The following is a 17,119-nucleotide window of genomic DNA, read 5'->3' as shown; positions in this document are numbered from 1 at the left end:
TGCAATATAAGAGCTCTTCATATTTTTGTTCAAGTCTAATGTTTTCATCCATGTAAAAAAAAGAAACAGAACCTTCATTTTGTCTTTTTCAAAACATCTACTTTTCCTCACTTAAGCTTTAAAAAAAAATCTGAAAAATCTGTTTTACAAAAGAAAAAAAAAAAGAAGAAGACATCTAAGTTGACATACTGGTGAGCATCTGCATTCATGTACATTTTTCTTATTTTTCTGCACAAATGATCAGTTGGACAAGCAAGTGCAGATACACGCAGGTTATTTTGCTAGGCATATACAAATCCCAGTATGTACAAGCATAATGTTAACCTGTACATGCACTTGAATAATATGGTCTGTAACAACAGCAAAACTCACAAATTGCTACACTGAAAACTCTGTTAAGAAAAAAAAAAAAAGTTCAAAACCAGAGGCTTTTCCTAGACAATGCAACTTACTGCAGAGAAAAGAATGGAGAAGTCACATGATGTATATTTTTAAGTGAATATTACATATCCATTTGCCACATCACCTTGTAAAGTAGTCTTTCTGTGAAAGAATCATAGCTGGGCTAGAGCAGTCAAACTGAAAGCTATCTCCACGATAAATAACTCTAATTAATTCCAAAACAATTATACCACCTTGGCAGTTGCCATACCTGATAATCTTTGGGACTGAAAGCTGTGACTGGCACTGTTCTGTATTCCACCAGAACTGTTCCAAGAAGGCCTTGTGCACGAACTACCAGTAATCTGACGTGTCCAGCTTCTTCTTTAATAGTAATATGGGGCACAGAAGAGGCTGGAAGAATCATTTTATCACCTGGCTGAGGAGGTGGCCCCACAGAGAACTGGAGCAGACCTGGAAGACAAGAATTACTACTTACATGGCTTTTCATAACAAATTTTAAAGATGATAAACAATTTAAATAAAGTGATTGATAACATATCTTGTGATGGTTCTGAAATTAAAAACCACATATACCAGTATACCCTTAAGCCTCAATCACACTATTTCCAGAGATGTGCTGTGTGCCTTACCCTCTCTCACTGATATTCTTGTCAGTCTTGATAAAAGGCACAGCACAATAATAAAACCTTCTCTTCCCAAAAGAGCCTCACAGGCCACGGTTTTGCGTATTTACTGGTACAAGACATATGGAGAAATGACTCTCATTGTCAGGAATTCTCATTTGATGAAAAACCTGGACAGGATCAACTACATGCAGAGCCTTTATTTGCCCTCACAAGAGAATCATTGCTTGTTTGGGCAGGGAAGATTTGAGGCCTTTTTGTAAAATTATAAAAGAAAACTAATTCAGTATTCATTCATGTATATAAACAATGAATTAATTCAAGTTAGATAAAGTGGAATATATGAGATTGCTTCCTCAACTATTACAACCAAGCAAAGTTTTCATCTGACTGGAAAGAACTACACAATAATCTGAAACAAAGCTGTATAATTCCCATCATTGTTACCGTATGGGTGGTCACTGGCTTTGATGCTGATATCAGTAGTTTCCTTTTCTGGATCTATACTTGCTCCACTGGTAGGAGTTGAACCTAGTTTCCCATCTCCAGACACTGCAGAGACTAATGTCACACGGAAATATTCATTTAACTCCGGAATGTCATCATCAATAACATGCAAATTTAACACCTAGAGAAGGACCAAATCATGGAGAAATCAAACCATGCAACATTCTTTGATTAGTCAGTCAGCTGTATCTGCTGTATAGTTCTGAAAGCAAAGGACACTATTTTTGCTCTCCACATAAATTCAACTAATTTCTAAGATAACATTTTATGTCTAGAATATGCTTTCCAAAAACAATGCTTCCAAGCTACTGGAAATGGAAGGCATATTTTCTGAATTGTTTCAAACTACATAAATAAGTGATAATAAATACTTGTTTGGTTGGTTTTGTATATCTTCACAAAAGCAGAGTTTAATTTCCATGTACTGAACATGAAATATCTGATAAATTTTAAAATCTTTTTGAAATTATGCTTATGAAGAGACATTACAGTGATTAATCCAATTTAGAGAGCAAATAAATTGAGCTTATTATACCACCTGACACTTTGACCTGCAGATCATACGATTTACTAACATAACCTTGCTCTAAACACGCTAACACATTCACTTCAGAAAATTCCATCTTTCTTTATGTTTCGATATGGTCGGACAAACATATAGAAAACATTTAAGTAGCTGATCATATTTAGAGGCATGGTAATGAGTAGATTACAAATGTCAGTTGAAAGTCCCTTAGGATATCCCACCTGAAGAGCAGCTTGCTACCAGCCCGTTTCTTAGAGCCATGCACATTAGCTCCTCTGTATGTATGCAGTAAATTGGACCAGTAAGCTGTGTAGCAAGAGCCTACATCAGCCATTTTCTGCCACTAGATAGAGTAATGTGGGCCTCGTCTATGTTGCCATGCTAGAAAAGCTTTGGAAATTTCTGCTATATATGATTGTATGAAATGCAGTAATATCATTTCACAGAGAAATAAAGCTGAATGAACAAACTATTATAACATGAATGAACTATTTTCAGATACCACACGCTTTTGCCAGTCATCACATTATCCAGATTCACAGTTCTAGTGAAGTCACTGGGATCCCTGCAAATGACTTCAGCGAATTTGAGTCCACATTGACTTCTGCAGCCTGATATAAGTGAAACTGAGGATGGTATTTTCTACTCACAATTCATCCTTATTATACAAACAATAATAGAAAGTGTATGTTGTTTCTACAGTACTGTGGTCCCGCACCACTTCTTCAAATAAATTTAACAATTCTGTGCTGTACATCAGGATTGAATTCATTGAAACAGATTATTTTTATTTCTATTTCTAGCACACGCTGTTTATTACCACAGAATTTTAATCATAGGACAGCCCACGTTGGATGGGACATCAAAAGATGAAGTTCAATGTTTCATGGAAAAAAAAAAAATAGATGAAATAATCCAGCACCATGTTCAACTGCATCTTAAGCACCCCTGGTGATGGGAATTCTACCATAGAACCATACATTGGTTTGGGCTGGAAGGGACCTTAAAGCCCACCCAGCGCCACCCCCTGCCATGGGCAGGGACACCTCCCCCCAGCCCAGGCTGCCCTCAGCCCCATCCAGCCTGGCCTTGGGCTCTGCCAGGGATGGGGCAGCCGCAGCTCCTCTGGGCAGCCTGGGCCTGGGCCTCACCGCCCTCTGAGGGAAGAATTTCCTCCTTCACCCCCTCCCTCGCCCTGCTGCCCACGCTGCTGTTGGTGCAGCCCAGGGTACGGGTGGCTTTCTGGGCTGCAAGCACACATTGCCGGCTCATGTCGAGCTTCTCATCAACCACCACGCCCAGGTCCTTCCCCCCCCAAGGGGTGCTCTCAGTGCTTTCTCTGCCCAGCCTGTGTTTGTGCTTGGGATTGCCCTGGCCCAGATGCTGAGGTCGGGACAACCCGACCCTGTCCCTAAGGAAGTCGTTCCAGTAGTTGTAAAAAATTTCAAGACAAAACCTCTCCCACTCTATCTTTGTACTCTTTGCCCTCTGTCTTCTCCTGTGGTTTCTTGAGAAGAGAGAGCCTCTGTCAACTCTGGAGCTGCCCTTTAGGTACTGTAATAATGGGATCAAAGTCCCCTTCTAAAGGGTGAAAAGATCTAACCCCTTGAGTCTTTCCTTAGAGGACAGGTTCTCCAGCTCTTTGATCATCTTTCTGGCCCTCTTTTGGACCTCCAGTCTGCCCACATAATTTTTTAATTGTGGGCCTCTGTAGCTTTGAATTCCTACTCTTCAGTGTATCCTGGTATCCTGGTATTTCTTTTTTCTTTTTCTTTTTTTTTTAAACTAATTCAGATAAGGAATTTCGTAAGACTTTTAGAAAGCTTTCTCAGAAGCAGCTAAAGCTTCCCTTATGTATCATTTCTCTTTCTCTCCCCCAACTCAGAGATGCAATTCTGATTACCAATTTCAGGTGTCTCTAAGGCCAGAATATTGAATAATTTCCTTATGTTCCAGTTGCTCGCACACTTTATGCAGAGGAATAGATTAAAGCAGACAGTAATCATTTCAGGGAGACTCAAAAACAGCTATTGTTACAAGAACACCTTTAATCTCCTGTTTCTGATTTTGAATTTAAAAGGAGACAGAACCTGGATAGCCTTGAGTGCAAGAACAGCAATGAATCTTACTATTGCCTATTTAATTGTTGTGGACATAAATTTGAGTTACAACACTCAGATCAAACCTGATCATTTTCCAATTTCGAAAGTACATGGACTATCTACACTTTTTAAAGTATATGTACACATACACATAAATACAGTTAATATTTTTTATGTATATGTACATATATCTAATATGTACATGCACACATGGTGTCTTTTGAACTGACATATACACAGAGCTACAAATAACACTTTCTTGTTGTCAGGGATGGAAAAAAAGAAAGAAAGAAAATATATATATAACAAAAAAATAACAACATAAAATAACAAAATAAAAAATAATAAGAAGAAAAGCCATGTGAAGTAAACACTCTCTAGTATGCAAACCAGCCAAGCACCCTCAGAAGGTATTTTCCAGGAGGTTTGTAAAGGACAGGATGAATTGTTAATAGGAAGGTAGGGTTTACCTCTGATCTCTGCCAAGGAACGAATGTGATAGTGCCACTGCTATTAGAAAAATCGGTAACAGAGTAATTAATGCCAGTGGAATCAACCTGTGAGATAATGTACTTTATATACACATAGTCTAGGGCTCCCCTTGTACGCTCCACAACACAGGATATAGTGGAACCTTCATCAGCAGTCTGGAAGAAAGCAAAAATTTGGAACGTTTATTACTGTCAAAGTAAATCAAGGCAATTTCATTAAATAACACGAAAATATTTAATGCCAGACAAATGTTCAAGTAAAAAATTGCTGTCATGTTACTTTCAGCTCTTTTGGAGTGTTAGGAAGCTGAAACTGACCTTGATGCCAATCAGAACAATCCTAGTGGAATCTGCAAAAGTCTGATGCCTCCCTGAGGACTATTAAGGTAACAAATAACAATACACTGCAGTTCGTCCTGGACACAACCCCTTTCCTAAAACTATGCGTCAGAGACAGAATCAATATGCTTGAAATGTACCTGTCGAAAGCAAATGAAACTATTGCTTTATAATAACGTCAATATTGTAATTTTCCTTAGCAATAATTTAAAGAAAGATTTGGATCAGCACTTTCTCTAACCAGACACACTATGGATAGAAATAAACTATACCATCATCATTCAGAAAAACAGATTTTTCTCTTCTACTGTCCTCCTTACAATTCTGTATCTTCACAGATAACATGACTTCTGCAGCGACAACTTCACGTCTCTGGAATGAAGCTTTAATTGGTACTGACCTTCTATTTTAGAAAATAACGTTCATAAAATTAACATAGAAAATAATTTTATCTGAAAGTTATTGGAAAGGTTAAAGCTATCTTATGCATTAGATAAATTTCAGGGCTGCTTTGTAAGAAAGCATAGATACTGTGTGTGACTTCAGCTGCCTAGTAGACAGATATGCACAGTTAAACTACTGGTAAAAAAATGCTGTGTTCCTGCATCACCACTAAGAGCTCTAATACTTCCCTGGTGAAATGGACATATGATAGGTGCAAAACAATTACCGTGCCATATAATTATTTTTTTTCTTCATGGTTGGCTGATGATCTGTGGCATCACAGCGTATCAGAGGTACTTGAACCTGAAGGAATCTATTATCATAGCATATGGTAGGCACACAATAAGCAAACTGAACCAAACTGAAAACTAGTATCACTCAGGCAAGACAGTTATTTTAAAAACATCATAAGCACTTTGATTAAAAAAGAATGTAATTAAAGCTCATAAGAGTTCCCAAATGAAAACTATATTAAATTTTTTTTTCCACAAAATAATCCAATACCAGTAGAGATAGCTATCATGTTATTCCCCCTTATAATTGATTAAAGAAGTAAAGAATGATTTATGTTTATTTCAAGCCTCCTCAAAAAGTAGCAAGTTTACACTCTGCATATAGAATGGATACCACTGAAAAAAGATTTCATCTGTTAAAACTAAAACAACAAAAAAAACCACTACTAAATCAACCAACTGACATCAAACATATGCAAATTATAACTTAGTTTATGACAGCAAATGAAGGTGGAAAAATCCATAACACTTTGTCATTGCATGATCTCTAGTAAAATTATCTCAAACACATCATGTGACACAGAAAACTAAAATAAAAATCTTTGCAATAATCCATTCTCAAAAAAAAACCAGAGAATTAAATCTTACATTTTAACTGGTAACTCAAATGTAACAGAAGTGAAGGTAAAATATTTTTCTAGAAAAAAAAAATTAAGCCTTAGTCTTCAGTTTATATAGTAAACTAAATTTTCTTAACCATTTTTTTCTTTAGTTTTTTAAAATTATATAGTAAATCCCAGTGGAACTGAGGTTGTATTAACAGAACATATGCATCTCCAAATCCTAGGAAAACTTTGCTTAACCACAAAAGCAAACACTGCAAAATCTAGGGTTTGTTCAGGTCACTTGGTCCTGCCATTTAGCTTTCTGTGCCTGAAATATCACCTACAATTTCCATTATGACCACCTTACCTCAGGGATACATGCTCCAGTGAAGCCAAATAAACCATTAGCATTATCACTTTTCTGTATTCTTAATCTTGCTGTGGTGTTTTCTTGTGAAATTCGAGCTCCACCACGCACAGAAATGAGCTTTAGTATGAATAATTCTTCTCCTTCTTCCTCTTTGTCATCCTTTGCAGACACGATGAATGATTTATTGGTCTCTCCTTGCCAATACTCCAAATACCCAGAGACAGGGTGGACATCACTTTTTGCAGGAGTTGCATGAAGTTCATAGATCTCTGCTCGTGTCAACTTACGCTCATAAAGCCTTACATCCTGCATTAACCCTGTGTACCTACTGCTGCCGTTGATTCCTGCTCCAATTCTTACTATTCCTGGACCTGAGAAGGAAATTATAATTTTTTCTCATGTTATTGTATTTGTATGAAACAGTCAGCAACTGACTACCTGTTTTTCTTAAAAACCAATGGTAAACTGTTCATTGTCCCTGGATGAGGAATCATATTGATCTTGAGATCCAAAATCAGGAGGTTCCTTGAGCCTCATCTCAATGTTACAGGTAAGTCCTCACAGGCCAAACAATTCCATCCTATGCTGTCCAAGTTTTTCATCCTATTAGTTCTAGCAGCACATTATCATCATCCCTCATTTTTATAAGTCTTACAGACTTGAGGCTCCCTCTTTCCTCCACAGATTTTCAGAGCAGAACTGCAACCCCTTTTAGCCCTTGTTTTGCTGAACAAATCCTACTTTGTTTCCCTCTGCTAGGGCAGCTGATCCATTCTGATGATACTCATGATTACTGCATTAACCCTTCTGGACATCCATTTCATCCACCACACTGTAATTCCATGCAAATTCCAAACTCTTTTTACAACAGCATTTATATTTCTCTGTCTCCAAACTATAGGATCACAGCTGCCTCATATTCATTCCTACTCTATCCTATTCTGTGCCATGCTATGCTCTTGTGCTAAAACACACACATCAGCTGTTTTCAGTTGCCTTTCAGAAAACGAAAGAAAACAAACAAACAAAAAAAGCTGTGCTCTTCAGTGTATTGTCATACATATGACACTGAGTGGCAGTTGTAGAGATGAGCAACCACAGGAACTGATAAAAGTCCCAGGGCACAAAGTGGAGGATGCTGAGAAAAACTGGGCTGCTATGCACACCACTGTGTATTACCCAACATTCAACGGAGAGAGATGACATACTTGCCTTACTATTGCATTATCCCCAGACACACGCCATCCCCACTAATAAAGAAAATTTACAGCACAGACATATCCTTCTAGCAATAAAAGCATAATTGCATTTCACATATATTTGTTCTAGAAACCGAGGGAGGGAAAAAAAAAAAACCTCTCAGCCTCTCAGCTTAGCTACAGTACTGCAAGTGTGATGGAAATTACTAATTGCAGAAGTACTATTCTTTTTACAAATGGAAAATTTGATTTCTTAAACTTCAACCTGGAATTTTAAAAGCAGAAATAAAATAGTACACCATACAATTAATAGTCCTCTACTCTCACTCAACATCGCAGCAGTTTGAATTTTTTAGAACATTCACACAATTTCCATAGGCTTTCTGAAAATCCTCAAAGAATTCTTATCCATTCCTTTCAATTAACTTAACAGATATAATCATTTCAGTGTATTTCTTCCACCTTTGAAGTGGCTAGACTATGCATTTCAGAGCTTTATATATGGAGAAAAATAGCAAAGGCTCACCATCAAGAATTGCTTCTCCTTTTAGACTCTTCATTCCTCCCAGAACTAGAATTCCATCAACGTAAAATTCAATTATACTTTCATCCAGAGTAATCAGAACGTGAAGCCAAGTATTCTCATCCAGGTATTTCATGACTGATGTTTTAGCCATGTATGTCATATTGGACCCTAATGCTGTATAATGAAGCACTACAGAAACATGAGAATCATTTGTCTGAATTTTCACACCATAATATAAAGTCCCATTATCGTTATCCTTTTCAACTATATAGCCATCTGTACTGACATTAGGAATTAACCAAGCTGAAAATGTAAAATTGGTTACTGCATTATTTCCATTGTTATGGGTATTCAGGACCGATAATGCCAAATGCATCCTCTTTTCCACTGAAATACAGAGCGTCTGTTCCACTGTGATGGCGCCTCATGTGGGGCTGTGATTGTACTGAGCTTGGGAATGATCCAAGCAACAAGAAATCTACCATTGATGGCAGTCCAGCTTGGAAGGTACTAGACAGTATTTCCCAACCTAGTCGGACAACACCAAAGGTGCCTTGCTGTCTCCAGATGGTGAAGTCCGTAATATAGGAAAGGTCATCTTCAGAAAGAGTATCTTCCACTATCTCTCTGTCCTGGCTCTCTGGATCTATAACAAACACTCCAAAAGGGTCATCATTGAAAGGGATCATGACAGTTACAGTAGGACTGGTTTCAGATAACTGACCACCAGGACCAGGAGACCCACCTGCGTAATAGAAGTTAGAGTAAAAGTTAATGATTAAACAACACACTCAGAAAAAAGTTTCAAAGTACTTTTTTTTTTTTTTAATAAAACAAGTTTCTAAAAAAACCTCAAACCCTCCTTTAAGATCCTCTGGACTTATAGCAAATGATCTAACTTGAAAATTACATAGGTTAATTGTATTATTCTTAAAACACTGTGCTGATGTAATTTCAGTAGAAAACAAACCCACATGCTATTTTTCAGCTGTAAAACACACAGATGTCTTTCAGGTGAAACATGACAAGGTCCATCTTTTCTTAATTAGCCAATAAGGTAGGTTACCTTTGATTCGTTTGATAAGCATGGGGGCCAAATTCAATTCTTGTATTGCTCAAAGACTTACAGGAATAGAGAATGGCAAAATCTTGCCTGTTGCCTCTGATACAGAAGTACATACACCTTGCAGAAACAGTAACCAGTTGTGTGTTAAAACTGCTGCCCAGTCCTGGTGTTAGTCATCTATCTTTGCACAGTAAGAATTCATGATATGAAGATCATGTTGTGAATGGAGAATCTCCGTGTTCAAAGTGTACAGTGATCTACCTGTTATAAGCAGGAAATCTTTTGTACATCCGTATGGACTTCACTTACAGGAAAGGCCAACACACATTTTCACTTGTATCAGAGCACAGAAGACCATGAATAGTACTAAAGTGGAATTAATCCAGATTAGGAAATGTGTCCAGTAGCAATTTAAAGTTGTAATTTAAGTCATGTGAAGTGGTAACTACAAGTATTTTACCTCCTCTAGGGAAACAAACAAACAAAAAAGCAACCTCTATTATGGTAGACACACATAACCTTTAATACCTTTGTTATTTCTTTGTTAGTATCTTTGTTTTATATTTTGTGCATGGAGATCTATGTATCTGAAATTCAGAACTCTTGGTTTTTGAAATGAAACTTCTGAACTTTAAGAAGTTTAATTTCAAAAACCAAGAGGCATCCCTTTTAAAGTTCAGATCACCAAAATGTGTTTAACAGTAATTCGGGAACTGAGTAACTCTCTATATATGGAAATCAAGATTAAATGAAAAATAAGACCTAAAACCTTACCAGAAAAGCATAGGATATCAAGACATGATTCAAAGCAATGCTCTTTCTAGTGTTGGTTTCTTTTTGATTGATTAAACATAACTCTTTTCTACCAGATATGAAGGAAATGGTGATATGGAAGACAATACCTGAAGCATTCACCAACTTTAGAATGTAAAATTCATTGAATTCAGGAATTCTATCTGAAATGGCACGTAGTGTTATTGACTTCGACCTTTCACCATCCATGAAGCACACAGTCCCATAAGTTTCATAGAATTCTTCTCCTGGCTTCAGTGCAGAGTTATTATCAAACAACTGCCAGGTCAAAGAAACATTGCCGAAGTGTCCTCTGTGTCTCAAAATCCTGTTCAGTGATACAGAAAGAATGAGAGTCCTGGCAGGCATGCATCAGCGTTGAGTAGAAAAGGAAAATGTGGAGACTCCTTTTACTGTAATCTTCCTTACAGTAAGAAGTAATATACTATGTAATATAAAGTAAAATGCTAATATACTACAACTGTTCCATGAAGCCTTCCTTTTAAAGGCAACCACTTTTGCAGTACAATTCTACTCCCGGAATACGTACTTTAGAAAACAGAAGTAGCATACGCAGGTCCATGCAGAATACTACTGTGAAGCTACACATCACTGTGTCTTGTAATTCCAATTTATAATAATAAATATGAATGCATAATAGTTCAGAAAGTTAACATTAAAAATTAATATACTTGGACACTCTTAGACAGGAAAGAGAATCATCTACATTTAACCACAAACGTTTCTCCTTTCAGTCATCAAGTCTACTTAAACTTTTTCTTACACTTGTATTAAATTAGAATTACATTCTACGGCTTTCAGAAATCTACTGTTATTTGTGATTAAGAACGTAGTAAATGAAAAGATTTTTTTTTTTTTGGTAACTATCTGCTAACACAATTACACTAATTTCAAAAAGGCACTACAAATAAAAAGTGACCCATACAGTGCCTTTATTAAGAGTGCGCTTACATACAGGAAGTTTGCTTCTGTCGGTTTGCACGGTGACATAAAATGCCTTATAAATAGATTATATCAGGTTGAAGAATTAGTTCAGCTAAACTAGTCCAGCCACAGCAACACATTTATGTTGTTTCTGCTTCCAAAGGTTTTTCTTCTGTGGCGTTAACCAGGGTGCTCTATCCCAGCTGTGTAGCGCTGCTGCACTAACTCCAATTACCTCATTAAAACCTCTGTGTTTTCGGTGGTTTGGTTACATGCTACTTTGACCACTTTTTTATATGCTACACAACTGTCAAAGTAGTGACAGTATGGAAGAGACAGATCCCTAGTAAATATATTTTATCAATGATGACTGAGCAGGTTCCTCAGATGTTGGAGATCTTGGTATCCTATAATTCCATAAAGCACCTGTATATAAGCATGTTTACATCAAAACAATATTCTTAACACCACCAAATCCACAAAAATTATCCTGCAGATTAGACTATAAAGGACAAAAAAACAACAAAGCCCAAAACAGTGAACAGCACAACAACAAACACACAATGAACTTAATATCCTCTTTTCTTGAGACTATTCATATTTCAGATGTATTGACACAAGCATAAAGAACCAATTCACAGCCATAAGCATCTGCTTCAAGGCTTTAAAACAAACAGACAAAAAAAAAAGGATGATTTTTTAAATGCAAGAAGAACCTCTTCCCTAACTATTTGCACTATCGCATTTATTGTGACCTAACTTCTCTTTACAGCCTGTCTCAAGATTTCTTAACGAAAAATCATTTTTTCATCCAATTAAAACCCCATAGTAAATTTATGAAATGAATGTAACAAGGCGAGATGCCAAGTGCATTCAATTTTTAACCCTGCTAATTCTTCAATATATCATGGTGGCACAAAGGAAAATACTTTCAAAGGTCAGACTAATGAAGAGTGTCACATCCGGACTTTAAGTATAGATTTCAATCTGTAATTAACAGATAAAAGAAAAAAAAAAAATACAAAAACAGAAAGAAAGAATACAGTAGTTTGCAGTTGAAAATTTCAAAGATGGGTACAAAAAGCCACCTAGTGCCACACAGTTTTATTTAGCTATTTGTTGAGTGGTTTTTTTTCTTTTTCTGTCAGCCTAGGTTATATTGTGCTCAATCATTGAGATTTTTCTGTATCTACAGGTTCCTGAGATTATAACAGAACATCAATGCTGAAGTCTTATTTAGTTACATTTCAACATGAGCTTCTGTGCACTTTTTAATATTTACTGTGTACTCCATAGTATTACAGGTGATGTCTTCAACACATTACAAATCATTTAATCCAAAATTTTGTAAAACTGTTTTTCTATAGTGCACTTCTATCAATGCACACTTGTGCATTTGATTTAATCAAAGTGCTATTTATAAAGTACCACATACACCAGTTCCAAAAGAGTGCAAAGATATTCTTTAAACGTTACTTACCAAAAAATGTTACTTTTGCCTTCTTCAACTGGCTTCTCTAAAGGTTCCAAAGAGAAAATTCCATTAGGATCATCATTTGCTTCAATAATAACTGTTGCCATTCCAGCCTTAAAGATAACTGTATCTCCTAAAAAAGAGGACAATTATTATTATTAAAATTGGAATCAGAAATGTAGGTAACTCTAAATCCAATTATGTTTTCTACTCACTACAATTGCTTTTATACAAAGAAAAGGACAATTATAAAAGTCAGTGAAAAACAGAATTTGAGGTATTCAGCAGCAGGCAAATCAGAGTAAAAGTATTTAAGTAGTGTACCATCCAGAGAGCAAGACGTAAGATTTTCAGGAAAAATGACATGAACTGAGAAGATGTGATTCTTACTACACAGTATCCTTGCATGTAGTTGTTATGTGAGGTAACATTTTCTGTTTGATCATCTGGACAAGTCAAAAGAATAAGATATTCAGAGGTACAGAATAAAAGAGTAAGGTATTCAGAGAGCCCCGACCTTCTTTAGACCTAGAAGAAAAGTATTGCATTTAAACTAAATACAAGCTATGAGCAATGTCTAAGAGTTTATTCACTCCCATATCAAAGAATATCTAAAAGGAAGAAACATAAGATTCTTATTATGTAGATGGGAAGCTAGCAGGCTTTCAGTGTGCATATTAGTACAGGTAAATATTAAGGGATGTTAATTCTAACTCCATTGCATTGTCCATAGATGAACATAATGTGTCCACACCCACCCCATTTTTTGTCTTCTTTGAAAGTGTCCGACTAAATTTTGTTCCACGTTAAACAATGTGCTTATTCCTCTAACTTCATATACCTCTATTTGTATTTTCTCTCAGGAACAACAGTCCCCAAAAAAATTTCAGAACAGTCAAGGCCACTGTATGTAACCAATCATAGAAAGAAAACCAACTTTTGCTTTCAGGAATATGTATAGAAATATTCTTTATTCTTAGTGATTCTAGAATGGCTGTAAAACTATATGATGCTCATTTTAGAGGAAAAAGGAGGCTATGGATACCCATTCCCCATGTGCTAGGAGAAAAGCCATGATATGTTCCCAATGGGGTAGTATTGGGAGCTACCAGTAGATCCTGAAGAAAGTTATTAAAGTAGAAAGAGACAACAAAAGAGAAAACTTATGAAGGAAGAAGAATGGTTTTGTCTAATCCTTTCCCTAGTCTGATATTTTATAAGAGACCTGGGTACTACAGTGAATACCAGCCGACCTTGGGAAATAGCTTAGCTGCCTTATACTCAAATTACTGCTTTCCCTGTCAACCTCTGGCTGCCTGCTACCAATGTTCAGGGAAGGATTCAACTCAAGATCAATGCTGCCTTGTGAGAACCTCACAGGCCAGCCGCAGGGTGTCCACTGTAGCATGACCTCAATCACTTCAGTCTTATCGACTGCTAAAGACTAAGACCATCAGAGACTGTAATGAGAACTAAGATGCTTAGCGTGCTTACAGATGAAGAAATCTAATTTTAGGTTTCCTAATCTTGAATTGAATACCTGGTAGGTATTTTACTTTGAGAACGTGTCACACAATCTGAAGGTATAGTCTGATGGTTAATTGCCATCATCTTTCTTTGCTTTATTAAATTACAGCCCCTCAGGTTTCAATGGCTGATTCAATACAGCTTTGCTTTGCATTGCAAAGATTTGCAGCAGATTCAGAGCCTGTTATTACCTCTCAACTAGAGAACAGTAAAAAATGAAGGGCAGTAAATTAAAATTTGATAACACAATTGCAAATGACTCTCCCACAACACCATGAGTTTTGTTGGAGCTAGGTGTGGGGAGGGTCTTTATTAAATACTTAGGGCTCTGGAAAAATTATGAATTTCTTATACTTCACTTTTATTTTCTCATGTATATTACATAACAGTGATAATTTATTCTAAAAGATATGTATTTCAAAAACGTGAGGAATGGGCTGAATAATTTTGGTCATTCCTTTTTAAGTGTAAACTTTGAAAAATAAATAAATAAACAAAAATACGTTATTTCTAAGGTAATAAATCCTTTCTTTAGAGGTGGTCCCCTGGGTAAATTGTGACATATATTTTTCTGCAAATTAAGCCTTTTAAAACTATAGTCTCAGAGTGAAAAAAATGTATGCATACTTTTCGCTACTAATAAAATAGAGCAATTACATACCCTTCCTCCAAAATATGGCAGTTCTGTTTGTTTTTACAAAAATCATGTAGTTTTGTAATACACTCTGGAGCATGAAAAAAATAACTAAAAGAATACCTCTTTTCCTAAGACTGTTGGGTACTAAATTTTGTTTTTTTTTTTTTTTGCTTTGTGTTTTTGTATTGAAGTCCATCTAATTTGGAGCATTTATATTTGAAAAGGGACTTTCACTCCAGTTGTTTTTGCAGGCAAAGTATCAACTCTATCATTTGATTTTTGTTTCCAATAAAATAATTAAGGATGAAAATTCAAACACAGTATGCATTTATTGTATAAAAATCTTGAAGCAAACATTATTCGTATAATTCTTGGCATTTAAATATTGCTTTATGATAAGACCAAGATACTAAGAAATTGCCAGCAAAAAAAAAAAAAAAAAAAAGGAAGACTTACCTGTAGAATTGAAAAGGATAATATAAAATGTTTCATCAGTTTCAGGGGTATCATCATCGTTGATATACACAGATAAATTCTGCTCCCTTTCTCCAACATCAAACAAAATGACACTGTTCTTTCCACTGGGAACAAAGTCTCCCTCTTCAGCTGTTGCATCTCCATTAACAGTAATATACTGGACAACAACAGCGACATCAGCAGATCCATTCCTTAGGACTGTAAAGTTTGCAACACTTCCTTCTTGAACACTCACTGTCACAGGTTCTGAAAATACAAAAGCAACAAATCTGTCTGAGTTCAAGCCTGAGTTGCTTGCATTTGCTCTGTTTTCTTAATTCTCTCTAGTAGGATCTTCCTCTTCAATGAAACAATAAGATGTATGTGATAAAGGTAGGAAATAATTCAGGTACGAGAGAATATTTTGTACCTTGCCTCCTAACTGATCTCAACATCAACAAAGAGAAAAATGACACACACAAAAAAATGGGAAGGTTCTGAAGGAAACAAATATAAATTAAATACAAAAAAAAAAAAAAGTTTGGGGAGCTTTTCCACTTGCTCTTTTGGGATTACGATTTCGCAATGATCTGGTTTGTGAAAAAAATCCGTTTTAGGTAGTGTATGTATTCCACATTTATAAACAATAATATCTAACCTGCAAAATAAATGGGATCATCATTCTTTGTTATTTGTAAAATTGCAGTGGTTACATTGCCCAGCCTGGCTCCACCGGTAGCATTGAATAAACTGATGGTGAATACTTCCTCCTCTTCAGGCACCTGAAAGTATTAAGACATTAATTTCTAGCATACAAAACACTGAAGAATTTAAAATGAAAAGTTAGGGGGATTAATAAGCCAGAGATTTCTGAGTGTTGTTTTTATTTGTCAGTCCTTATGTGTCTCAAGAGGGATGATAATTCATACAGTTATACAGAAATTATCATCCATCTACAGTTTTTGTAAGTAAGTCCCTTCCTCTTTATCTTGCACAGATGACCCAAAAGTTACCTTCCAGTTTTATGTTTCTGATACATGTAGTTTTTTTTACAGCTTTATTTATTTATCATTAGGTGTAATCTTTCTTATATTACTTCAAATTTATCAGCATATAGGATTAGGATTGAAATTAGGATTCCAGTTATCAAGATACGAGTTTCAGTCAAACTTTCCTATAACTTTACCACAGTACAATTACTCTCAGCTTCTACCTTTTTTGTTTAGAGGTATGCACAGCTTCTGAAATTTCTCTATGATTTGCAGACATTATCTCAGTTCTACCCAAGTATTTTGATATTTCCTACAAGTTATTAGGCTCTTGAGAAACACACATTCCTTTTTTCTCCTTATACTCTAATGTTTTAGTACTTACTCTTTGTCCCATATTCTCACCCCAAAACACTGTAAAAGTGTTTACCTCATCTGGCAGTGAGTAAATGGTGATATTTTTTGAAAACTCCAGATTATCAAATAAAATAGTCCCTTGCTCTGGATAGACGTCATTGGTACATGCTGGATCAACAACCCAAGACACACTAACATTTCCATAGTTTCCTTGATTTCTTACAACTCTGTAAACAGCTAAAAAACATAAACAGAGTCAGTGTGCATATTCAGAGCAACAGAAATCAAAAAGGAACATCTGAAACATCTGAAACTGAGAAAAAGGAAATACAATAATAACCAATTTCACTTCTTATGAAACCAGTAACATGTTGGAGTGCTACAGAAAAGGACACACAAAGACAGATTACTAAAGCAGTGCAAACTGCTTTAATTTCACATGTTAATTCTTGCCTGTAAAAGTAATTGATAACTGAATAGATCAATTAAAATCACCCATAGGAAGA

General features: G+C 35.9%; 1 pseudogene across 1 annotated transcript in view; it reads right to left on the bottom strand.

Moving 5' to 3' along the window:
- LOC310890432 (adhesion G-protein coupled receptor V1-like) overlaps positions 1-17,119 on the bottom strand; it is an 85,568-nt pseudogene that overhangs the window by 44,643 nt on the left and 23,806 nt on the right. Inside the window, exons 13-22 of the transcript in view lie at positions 16,687-16,850; positions 15,926-16,049; positions 15,268-15,534; positions 12,654-12,780; positions 10,339-10,556; positions 8,371-9,115; positions 6,643-7,016; positions 4,634-4,810; positions 1,476-1,656; positions 653-855 (exon numbers count right to left, since the gene is read on the bottom strand). The product of the transcript in view is annotated as an adhesion G-protein coupled receptor V1-like (transcript). The remainder of the gene's footprint in view (positions 1-652; positions 856-1,475; positions 1,657-4,633; positions 4,811-6,642; positions 7,017-8,370; positions 9,116-10,338; positions 10,557-12,653; positions 12,781-15,267; positions 15,535-15,925; positions 16,050-16,686; positions 16,851-17,119) is intronic.

The sequence above is a fragment of the Anser anser genome (genome assembly GCF_964211835.1).
Source record: "Anser anser genome assembly, contig: HAP1_SCAFFOLD_136, whole genome shotgun sequence".
Lineage (NCBI taxonomy): Eukaryota > Metazoa > Chordata > Aves > Anseriformes > Anatidae > Anser > Anser anser.
The sequence above is the reverse complement of the archived record's forward strand: the minus strand, read 5'-3'. Positions and strand labels throughout refer to the sequence as shown.